Here is a 12,792-nt window from a genome sequence, read left to right on the forward strand (position 1 = left end):
TTTTTTTTAAAAACTCATGTCGATCCTGTTCCATGTCGACCTATAGACCGTATAGTCTATATAGTCAAAATCACGCTCCTTTGGGGTAGGTATCACAAGAAAAGATAAGGTGTGTACACACGGTAAGATTTATCCTTGCGATTTTTACTATATAATCCAGGCCTGGCCATCCTGCGGCTCTCCAGCTGTTGTAAAACTACAAATCCCATCATGCTTTGCCACAGTTTTGCAAATAGGGAGTGTAGTTTCACAACATCTGGAGAGCCACAGGTTGACCACGCTTGATATAGTCAAAATCGCAAGGAAAGTTAGTGCAAATCACACTGTGTTAGGCAGCTTGCGATACGGATGCGCACTCTCGCAGGGTCGGTATCGCAAGGAGAGATAGACTGTGCAGGCAAGTCAATCTTGACTATATAGTAAGTATAAGTATAGTCAAAATTGGCACTTAGTCAAAATCGCACATAGTCAAAATCGAAGGTACAGATAGTGAAAATCAGTGGTTCTGGGCTCTGGGGCAGTTAAAGGGAAATAGCATAGTCAAAATAGGAGAGAGTCAATATCTTACTGTGTGTATGCACCTATAAGCTGTGCAGGAAAGTCAATCCTGACTATATTGGTGTACTATCTAGTTAGTACCAACTGTAGTATAGTCATAATTGGCACTTAGTCAAAATCTCACTTAGTCAAAATCTCAAGTACAGATAGTCAATATCGGTGGTTCAGGACTCCGGGGAGTTCAGGGGAAGTCAAAATCTCATTGTGTGTATGAACCTTTAGACATATCCATTGCCGATTTACAGACAGCTTGTGTGTATTTACCTGGGGACGTTACAGTATGTCGGTTCTCAAAGTGTTAAATGTGGGCTGAATTTCAGAGTCTGACCTGCCTAACCTGCTTAACAACTTCATGTTAGGGTGACACTATAGAAAAAACACTGTGACAGCAGCAGTGGTAAGAAACTCACACACATACATTAATGCACAGGAATACAAACTAAAACTCCATACAGATTTATCAGGTAATCTTTCATTGGTAGAATCATTCTATACTGCATGTATTGAATTACAGGCAAGACTCTACACACACATATTGTACACACACACATGGACACAAGATTGGCAGATGTCTGAAAACGTTTACCAATATACTGAGGCACAGAAATCTAAAATGAAACCTAGTTCTGTATCTGATGGAAACCTTATATTAATCAATCTACTGCTAGGCATATGATACCTTGTGTATTTCTGTACTTACATTAAAGCTTGCCTATCACATACATATATATTGTATAGACAACAGGATCTCTGTAAAGTTTATTGGACAAGTTATGGATTAAAGCATTTGCTCTACATACTGGAGGACTCTACATACTGAAGTGGAACAGGTAAGAGTAACTACTTTAAATGATTTACCAATATTTGTGCTTACCGACTGGGTGTGAGAATGAACAGATATTCTTGCTACAGAAATGAAAGATACTATTAATAAATCTACGTGTGTGTGTGTGTGTATGTATGTATGTATGTATGTATGTATGTATGTATATATATATATATATATATATATATAGATATCTATATCCAGATAAACCTGTTTACATACATACATACATACATACATACACACATGCAATGTATTGGGATGGGCTTGTAGTCATCTACCAAAGTGTTGTTTTTGAGTGATCTGTATGGTAGTTTCCATGCAGGTTGGTTTTGTATAGCTAGGTGTGTATAGAATTCATACTTCGGTTAGGCTACAGAAATGCACTCTGACTTAGTAGGGTAAGGTGGATTTTCATCGCCCTTACCGCAGAGAAATATATACCTATGCAGTATGAATGCAGATTGTCTATATTGATGGGAGTTCTGGAATGTAGTAATGACTAGAGTACACTAGTACAGTCTGTGCATTGGAGGTCAGAGGTGGGAGGTGGGTAGCACAATAACATATATGAACATGCCTTTGCTCTGTTTGCTGCTGTGTTTAGGGATATATATATAAATGCAGAACTACTGTAGAAAGATTGTTTGAGTTATGCTCAATGCTTGTGAGCTGGGGTTTTAGAGTACTTTTGATTTTGAATAAATATTTACCATTGAGAATGTTATTTTTTTCACTAGTTCTTGTTCTTGTCTTACAGTTGCTTTTGTGAGCTAGTAAAAGGTCATATTCATATTAGTCCTAATCTGGTTAGAAGCAGCTTCTGTCATTCCTCAGTCTGAACCAGTTTATTTGTATAAAGAGAGTACACCCCATCTGTTATTTTATTGGAGGGAGTCACAGTGGGGTTTCCTTATTCAATTTCATTGTTCTAATACAATTTCTTTGTTCTAATTGTTCCTCTTTTCTGTGTAATGCTATGTTACTAAAACGGCGAAGCAAAGGTAAATTGGAATTTATTTTGTAAAAACCTGCAAAGAATTTAAATTAGGGCTGGACTCAATGTAGCCGAGTGAAAATATACATCATAGCCTACCTTGCAACTTTCATATCTGGAAAACCAGACGGATTAGCAGATCTATACAAACCGCACCCCAATCTTCACCAATCTACCAGTACCATGCCCTTTTCCGAAACTCCAACTCCCCCATTAATTGCAAAGTTAAGGACCATTGAAGTAACACCATCATCTTCCTTGTTCCCCAACTCCGCTGCTTGAGCATCACTCTTGACTCCTCCCTCTCCTTCGGCCCCCACGTTCAATCTCTGGCTCAATCCTGTAGGTTCCAGCTATGCAATATCGCTCAGATCAGGCAGTTCCTCTCCCAAAGTGCGACTAAACTTATTATCCACTTACTAGTCATCTTACGGCTCGACTATTGCAACATTCTCCCCACTGGCCCCCCATTCTCCCATCTCGCTCCACTCCAATCTGTTCTTAACTCCGCAGATAAGACTTATCTTCCTCTCCCACCGCTCCACATCTGCCACTCCCCTTCGACAAAACCTACGTTTGGCTCCCATTCCCCCACAGAATCCTCTTCAAAATCCTCACCCTCACATACAACTCCCTCTCTAACTCCACTGCTCCCTACATCTCCAACCTCATTTCCCTAAATACTCCCTCCCGCTCACTCTGGGTCTGCCAATGACAGTCGCCTTACCTCTGCCCTGGTCACTGTATCCCATGCACGAATCCAAGATTTGATCTGCGCTACCCCCTTCACTGTAACAAGCTCCTTTGCTCCATCAGACTCTCCCCGACCTACCAAAGCTACAAGCAGGCACTGAAAGCCCACCTGTTCATCAAAGCCTACCCTTCCACATAACCTAATCTCAAGGCCAAATCTCTCCCAACCCCCAGCCTTATTACTTGGCCATCTCTGCCTCACTTACTTCCTGCTATCAGGCCAACTTCCGCTTACTTGCACTTCATATCACCTGCCTGTCTCCCCCACCCCCTAGATTGTGAGCTCCTTAGAGCAGGGCCTTCTTCCCTCCTGTTCTCACAATCCTCTTCTCTCACGCTTCAATTAAAGCTCTCCCCTACGTCGTGAATGTGTATACTTGTGTTACTTTTTATCTCTTCCAGTGGCTGCCTGCCGTCCTAGTAGTATGCCGAGTACTTGCGTACTGAGAATTATGGTGCTAATTGTTACCCGTGCTCTGTTTTAGTTTTTCAGTTACTGTAATGTTAAGTTCTGTGTTCCCTGTATTGTTCTAATGTCATCCGTATGTACGGTGCTGCGAAAACACTTGTGGCACCTTATAAATAAAATGTAATAATAGTAATAAAATGTAAATAATGAAAATAATAATTTATATCTCTTCTGAAATCCATTATGGAGTGTTATTACTAGTTTGGTGCGAAAGGCTTTTTCTCTTAATTGATTGTACAAAATATACTTAAATAATATTCTATTTTTTGTGCTTGGAAATGTAATGAAGCCAGCAAACATTTTTGAGAATTCGTATCCAGAGAGATAAATTCTGTCTTTCATAACTAGTTTTAAACAATTCATGGAATTAAAATTAACGGGCGGCGTAATAGTTAGCATTACTGAGGTCTTGGGTTCAAATCTTACCACCACCCTAATTGTGTGGAGTTTATGGGGGGTATTCAATTAAGTGCAGTTTTTTCGACTGGTCGAAAAAGTGGAACTAATTCAACACAGGGTATTCAATTGCGGGCGTTTTTTTATCTGTTTTTTAATGCATTTTCGCCCATGCCATTTAATTTTTATTTATTTTTTGCATCGGCATGAGCAAAAATTGTACCAAAAAATGATAGAAAAGGCTTATAAATTCACCAAAACACGTGTTTTGGTGGCGCATTCGCCGATACACATGGTTTTCGCTAATGCCAGATTTTTCGACCAGTCGAAAAATCGGCATGGGCATTGAAAAGGTCGAATGTACATTTAACCTAAAAACAGGCAAAAAGTGCAGTTTTTTCGACCGGTCAAAAAAACTGCACTAATTACATACACCTTATATATACTAATTAATACACCCTATATATTCTCCCCATGACTGCATGGGTTTCCTCCAGGTGCTGTAGTTTCCCCCCAAAACATACTGGTAGGTAGGTTATATGTCTCTAGTGTGTGTGTTCATGTGGTAAGGAATGTATGGGGTCTATTTACTAAGCCTTGGAGAGAGGTAAAGTGGGGACTTTATCCACACTTTATCCATACCTCCCAACTGTCCCTCTGCATCGGTGAATAGATGCTGGGGTATATTTACTAAGATTCGTATTTTCCCGTTTGAGGTCAAAGTTCAATCACGAATGACATCGAAAGTGTAAAGTTGCAACTTTTTGAATTTAGTACGACTAATTTACTAAGCTGCCGTATTCTGCATTTTCGGATTTACCGATGTCGATGTCATTCGTTTTTTTAGGCAGTGTTTTACTGAGTGACTTGTAAAACACTGCCGACTTTAATACAATGAATCTCGGCCGGATGTGATAGATCCGTGCTGGGCTTCATTGTGCACCTTTTAAAAAATTGTAATCAGTGTTAAAATAAAAATAAAAATTGCGTGGGGTCCCCCCTCCTAAGCCAAACCAGCCTCGGGCTCTTTGAGCCGGTCCTGGTTGAAAAAATATGGGGAAAAAAATGATAGGGGTTCCCCCATATTTAAACAACCAGCACCGGGCTTTGCGCCTGGTCCTGGTTCCAAAAATACGGGGGACAAAAAGCGTAGGGGTCCCCCGTATTTCTGAAACCAGCACCGGGCTCCACTAGCCAGATACATAATGCCACAGCCGGGGGACACTTTTATATAGGTCCCGGTGGCCCTGGCATTACATAACCAACTAGTCACCCCTGGCCGGGGTACCCTGGAGGAGTGGGGACCCCTTCAATCAAGGGGACCCCCCCTCCAGCCACCCAAGGACCAGGGGTGAAGCCCGAGGCTGTCCCCCCCATCCAAGGGCTGCGGATGGGAGGCTGATAGCCGTTTTGTCAAAAAATGAATATTGTTTTTAGCAGCAGTACTACAAGTCCCAGCAAGCCTCCCCCGCAAGCTGGTACTTGGAGAACCACAAGTACCAGCATGCGGAGGAAAACCGGGCCCGCTGGTACCTGTAGTACTACTACTAAAAAAATACCCCAATAAAAACATAAGACACACACCTTGAAAGTAAAACTTTAATACATACATCCACACCTCCATACACACATACTTACCTATGTTCACACGAGGGTCGGTCCTCTTCTCCATGTAGAATCCATGGTGTACCTGTTGAAAAAATTATACTCACAAAATTCAGTGTAGAAGGCTCCTCTTTTAATCCATTTGTAATCCAGGTACTTTGCAAAATAACAAAACGGACACCCGACCTCGCACTGAAAGGGGCCCCATGTTTTCACATGGGACCCCTTTCCCCGAGTGCCAGAAACCCCCTCTGACTTATGTCTAAGAGGGTTCCATCAGCCAATTAGGGAGCGCCACATTGTGGCACCCTCCTGATTGGCTGTGTGCTCCTGTACTGTATGACAGGCAGCACACGGCAGTGTTACAATGTAGCGCCTATGCGCTCCATTGTAACCAATGGTGGGAACTTTGTGGTCAGCGGTGAGGTTACTTTCGGTCAAACAATATTCATTTTTTGACAAAACGGCTATCAGCCTCCCATCCGCAGCCCTTGGATGGGGGGGACAGCCTGGGGCTTCACCCCTGGTCCTTGGGTGGCTGGAGGGGGGGTCCCCTTGATTGAAGGGGTCCCCACTCCTCCAGAGTACCCCGGCCAGGGGTGACTAGTTGGTTATGTAATGCCAGGGCCGCCGGGACCTATATAAAAGTGTCCCCCGGCTGTGGCATTATGTATCTGGCTAGTGGAGCCCGGTGCTGGTTTCAGAAATACGGGGGGACCCCTGCGCTTTTTGTCCCCCGTATTTTTGGAACCAGGACCAGGCGCAGAGCCCGGTGCTGGTTGTTTAAATATGGGGGAACCCCTATCATTTCCCCCCCCATATTTTTTCAACCAGGGCCGGCTCAAAGAGCCCGAGGCTGGTTATGCTTAGGAGGGGGGACCCCACGCATTTTTTTTTTTAAATATCACTTTCCCATCCCCTTCCCACTGATAAACATGCACGGATCTCATGGATCCGTGTATGCCTATCCAAACACGGGAAAAAAAAGCAGGTCTGTTTTTTTTTAGCACTTTTTCACGAATTGTATTTCAGCACGGCAGTGTTTGGCTATTGTCGGCAGTGTTTGTGATTTGCACTTTTTAGTAAATTACCGATTTCTACCAAATTGCAGGCGTATTTGACCGATGGTGTATTGATTCGTGATTTTTTCCTAGGACTTCCAAAATATTACGAATGCCCTCATCACTGCCGAGATTTTTGCTTAATAAATTCCCGAAATGACACTTTGAAGAAAAAACGTCATCTCGGTCAAAATCGGGACCTTAGTAAATATACCCCGCTGTGTGCATGCAGGGCCAGTGCAAGGTCTCTTGGCACCCTAGGCAAAACATCTCCCTACTGCCCCCCAACACTATCACTTTCCCAGTCAGTAAGGTGACCTCCTTCCCAGATCCTGGCACCCTACTATCCAGCTGCCTATCTCTTTCTATTTGATTTTGTCTCTCATACATCCATACACTGCCTCTCTCTCACACACACACACACACACACACACACACACACACACACACACACACACACACACACACACAGCCTCTCTCATACATCCATACACTGCCTCTCACATACATCCATCCATACACTGCCTCTCTCATACATACACTGCCTCTCTCATACATACACTGCCTCTCACATACATACATACATACATACATACATACATACATACACTGCCTCTCTCATACATACATACATACATACATACACTGCTTCTCTCATACATACACTGCCTCTCCTATACATACATGCATACACTGCCTCTCCCATACATACATCCACTGTCTCTCTCATACATACATACATACATACATACATACATACATACATACACACACTGCCTCTCCTATACATACATCCATACACTGCCTATCCCATTCATACATCCACTGTCTCTCTCATACATACATACATACATACATACACTGCCTCTCCCATACATACATCCATACACTGCCTCTCCCATACATACATACATGCACTGTCTCTCTCATACATACATACATACATCCATACATACACTGCCTCTCACATCCATCCATACATACATACATACATACATACACTGCCTCTCTCATACATACATACATACATACACTGCTTCTCTCATACATACACTGCCTCTCCTATACATACATGCATACACTGCCTCTCCCATACATACATCCACTGTCTCTCTCATACATACATACATACATACATACACTGCCTCTCCTATACATACATCCATACACTGCCTCTCCCATACATACATCCACTGTCTCTCTCATACATACATATATACATACATACATACACTGCCTCTCCCATACATACATACATACACTGCCTCTCCCATACATACATACATACATACATACATACATACACTGCCTCTCTCATACATACATACATACATACATACATCCATACATACACTGCCTCTCTCATACATACATGCATACATACATACATACATACACTGCTTCTCTCATACATACATACATACATACATACATACATCCATCCATCCGTACACTGCCTCTCTCTCACATACATACATCCAATGTCTCTCTCATACATACATACATACATACATACATACATACATACATACATACATACCAGGGACGTGCAGTCAGGGGAGGAGGAGCCTCACCTGTCATATTCCAGTGAAAATAGCTGTTTTTTACACTGATTTGTGTTAGAACACAGATCAGTATAAAATGATGCTATTGTCATTGGATTATGAAGTTGCAGCAATCTGCAAATGCAGAGAGCAGAGGAGAGAGAGGCACTGAGAGATCTGCCTCTCTCTAGCTGTCAAATGCTGTACGGAGCTGGGAGCGGATCTGGGGGCGGAGCCACGAGTCAGGCATAATCCTGCATTGAAAACAGCACCAGCTTGAGGGAGCTCTGACATGCGTGCCTTGACACAGGCTGAAGGCACGCCCCTCAGTTATGCATATGCATTAGCTACCTCACTCGTCCTCCTTCTCCTGTACTGCACTGAACGTGGGATACAGCCATGAGATGGAGACAGCTTCCTCATACAGATCACCAGGCAGGTAAACATCAGTGAAATGCCTGATCCCCAGCTCTTTTATCACCATATCATCCAGCAAGGTTTAATGTTGAGGGCACCATAGTGTGGGAAAGCTATCATTAACTGGCCCCAGCAAACATATAGCTGACCACTGTACTACTGCTGAGGGGGAAGAGGTTTCTTTAAAGAAACAGTCTATTAAAAAGGTACAAGTGTTATTTGACTGCCCATGCACACTCTTACATGGCAAGATTTTATGTGACACGTTTCCAATTTGGTCTTATGTTATGTATGGAGGTTCTTCTCTAGTGGCATATGACACAGTACTGTCCACTTTACTGTCTTTTGTAAGAATGTATACATTAACAGCAGTCTATATTTTTATTTTTTCCTTAATGATTTAAATCTGTAGTGTGTGTGTGTGTGTGTGTGTATGTTTGTGCGGGTGTGTGTGTATGTGTTGGGGGGGCAGGGGGGGAGGTGGAGAAGGCACAGGTCTCTGCCAGGAAGAAAGCTCAGCCACCTTCCCCCTGTACTGACATGGTGCTGCTGCAGGTCACATGACCCCTTTCAGACTGACGGCACCAACCCGGGTTGGTGACGTGCGCAGAGGCGGTGCTTGGAGATCAGATTATCTCCCAAGTGCCGCCTATCCCTATAGTGTGAACGAATCCCGGATCACATCGGCCCGGCATCCCGTTCACACTGTGCACCTGACCCGGGAATAACCCTGCTTTATTTCCGGGTTGAAATACCAGGCCATGCGACGCGGGAAATCGGAATATACCCCTTTCACACCGCACCTAAACCCATGTCAGCCCGGCAATATACTGGGTAATTTGTGCGGCGTGAAAGGAGTATTAAAGAGGCAGAGCTTCTCTTTCCCTTTTTGCAGGGTTTTATTAATAACTAATATGGCATTGACTAGCAAAATGTACAGAACCCCCCCCCCCCAAAAAAAATAAAATAAAATACAAGTGTTCCATAAGAAACTGGACACAAAGCCTACTTATAGTGTATGGTACAGTGACAAGGGGCCTAATTCAGACCTGATCACATAAGCAAAATTTTCTCTAATGGGCAAAACCATGTGGGTCATTCCGACCCGATCGCACGCTGCAGTTTTTTGCAGCCGTGCGATCGGGTATCAACAGCGCATGCGTGCCAGCCGCAATGAGCATGCGCTTTGCTGCCCGGCGACGGCAGCTGCGACAAGAACGAAGAAAGCGTTAGCAGCGGCTAATGCAAGAAGATTGACAGGAAGAGGCCGTCTGGGGGTGTCAACTCACCGTTGGGGAGTGACGAAGAAAATGCAGGTGTGTCCGGCCGTTTGCAGGGAGGGATCCTAACGTCAGCTCCAAGAAGATTCATCGCAGCGGCTGAGTAAGTCTTGAGCTGTGCAGAGACTGCACAAACTTTTTGTTTGTGCAGCTCTCTGCACAAGCGATCGCTCCCCTACACAGCCCTAACCCCCTCCCCTGTAGGCGGTGATTACCTGGTAACAGCAGTGCAAAAATCCGCCTGCGTGCGACCAGGTCGGAATGAGGTCCCATGTGCACTGCAGGTGTGGCAGATGCAACATTTGCAGAGAGAGTTAGATTTGGGTGGGTTATATTGTTTCTGTGCAGGGTAAATACTGGCTGCTTTATTTCTACACTGCAATTTAGATTTCAGTTTGAACACACCCCACCCAAATCTATATCTCTCTGCACATGTTACATCTGCCCCACCTGCACTGCACATGGTTTTGCCCATTAGAGAAAAATTTTGCTGCTGCGATCAGGTCTGAATTAGGCCCAATGTCACTGGCTGCCTGACTGCGTGCCAGAGTTGCTGCCCACTATATAATGTACTGTACTGTAAGTGACTCTGGCCAGTGTGTACTGTGCCTAGCAATGGCAGTCCCTTGCGCTAAGGGATGAGTCCCTTATGACATATGCCAGTAGTCTGCACAGTCTACACAGCATAGTGCAGCCCTCCCCGACATGCTCTGCTATTGGGTTCATATATATGTAAATCTGTCTTTGATATTAGCCAGTGCCTCCCCAGCCATTTACCTCACCGCACGTCACTGATACATTGTTGCCTTATAGGTAATTGTCTGCACTTAGTATAATATTAGGGCAATGGATATTGTCTGAATCAAAATATAATTCATTATAAATAGGCGATGTTACCATAGTGGACAGTATACTGGATATATATAGTAAGGAATAGATATGAAATAAGTTTGAATGTATGAGGTAATGTTTAGCTGATTTAAGAGATTAGGTTTGTGTATGTGTTTATATATTTAACTGTATATTTGTGTTTTACAGCAAGATGGTAAAAAATAGTGTAGGAAACAGGTTTATTCTGCTCTAGTCATAAATAAGGCCAGAGAGGTTACAGTAAGATCAAGAGTCATTGTAGAGAAAAGGTATTAGGCCATAAATGATAATAGGTATGTGACAGAGCTCTGTTGGTCATTGGAATTCACAGGTGTGCTTACAGTAGATCAGAATCTACTGGTTTGTCTATTGTCCAGTGAAGGTTAAAAGCTAGGGAGTATAAATTAACTACTATGAAAAGAGATCACATCCATTGATAAAACATTGTGTAACCGACCCCAGGAAAACTTGTCAATACAACAGAACTTTGGATGAAAAGACATTCCAGATTTTACAATACTATACTTGCTTAAGGCAGTGTGGACACCACACTTTTATGACACCATGCCTCCGTGAACAGGACACGACAGCCCAGTTCAATGTTTGTTTTATTACACCTTGGAATCTGACAAACCTATAATTACCTATTCCATTGGAAACTATGAGAATATGATAGTTTGAATTGGTAAAATATGAGATAAAAGGACCAGACTTGTAGTTAGGAGTTAGAAGGAAGAGGGAGAGGGAGAAGAAGAAGGAGAAGGAAGGAAGTCAGTCAGGAGGAGAAGTCATGGAGAACATGCAGAAGGAATGATTCTTGGGATGGCAATCTTTAACTTGCAAGTATACATTTTATGTTAGCAATTGAAACTGTTTGTGAAACTTATGTCATGTTGTTTTATGTTATGTAACGAAGGAAGCATATATAATTATAATTAGTATATATATCACTACTGTGTATATCTTATTCTGTACGATTTGATCTGCCTGTAAATAAAGAATCATATAAAAAGAGCGGTAATATTCAAGCTTGAACTCTCTTTAAGGAATCTTAACTTAATAACTTCATAAGTCATATGTATAAGGACTGCATATATGTATCAGCCAATTAGTTTGTAAGCCTGACATAATATATTTGCAGATATATATGATAAATGCATATTAATTGAAATATATCCATATATTAAATACCATATATGATATATTAAATATTAATATTCATAAATATGATTCCATAAATCAATATTGGCGACCATGAAGGGACTTGTTATTACTGAATCTGATTATCTGATCTATAATATTTATGAGGAGTAGCAGATGCTATAAGCTGGCTACCAAATCTGCAGAATCACGGTGGGGATGTATCTATGAAAATTTATTACCATTGTGTAATGTCAATTTTGTATTCTGTATAACCTAGGATAAATGTGTTAGTGCAATATACGTTATTTTAACTAACATAATATCTATTAGGAAGCAGCACCAAAGGCTATAAGCCTGCTGGCAAAATACAAGATCACAGTGGAATAGGTTACAAATGAGAATAAAGAATTTAAAGGCCTAGAATAGAAAATGTGCACAGTGGAAAAGAGTATTTCCAAATAAATGTATAAATGTACCAGGTATTAGAGTTTAACCTTAAGACACCGGTCAATCTTAAGGAGAGGATACCTTCAGTACTAAAAACAAAGAATATATAAATTTAGCATTGAAATGTTAAAAATGCAAAAGTTTTCTGTAGCATTTAGAAAAATGCGCAGAACTGCGGCTCTAGAAGCCAAACAGAAATGTAAAGAAGAATCAGGTTCACGTCTTCGTAAGGCGTGCCTGACCATTAATGCAAAAATGCATTCGTTATTTAAGTCCCTTAAACAGAAAAATAAACAGAAAAAGTTTGGGGCAGAAGCGAAAAGCCTGACAGTTTGTAATCAAATTGTCAAGATCTCTGATGAAGAGATAACATCCAGCAAGCAAGCTGAGATAGAAACACCAAACAGGAATAGTGTTGAGGTATGT

The 12,792-nt window shown here is 42.1% G+C and overlaps 1 protein-coding gene across 2 annotated transcripts in view; it reads left to right on the top strand.

Annotated features, from left to right (window-relative positions):
• Window positions 1-944: 944 nt before the first annotated feature.
• The window catches only part of EPN3 (epsin 3), a 113,535-nt gene continuing 101,687 nt past the window's right edge, over window positions 945-12,792 (top strand). Inside the window, exon 1 of one of the 2 annotated variants that reach the window (XM_063963620.1) lies at window positions 945-1,388. The gene's annotated coding sequence lies outside the window, so the exon portion shown is untranslated. Of the gene's footprint in view, window positions 1,389-8,530; window positions 8,649-12,792 lie in introns of those variants that run through there. The other variant, XM_063963621.1, reaches the window with a different exon arrangement.

This window comes from Pseudophryne corroboree, chromosome 3 (genome assembly GCF_028390025.1).
Source record: "Pseudophryne corroboree isolate aPseCor3 chromosome 3, aPseCor3.hap2, whole genome shotgun sequence".
In the NCBI taxonomy this organism is placed as follows: Eukaryota; Metazoa; Chordata; class Amphibia; order Anura; family Myobatrachidae; genus Pseudophryne; species Pseudophryne corroboree.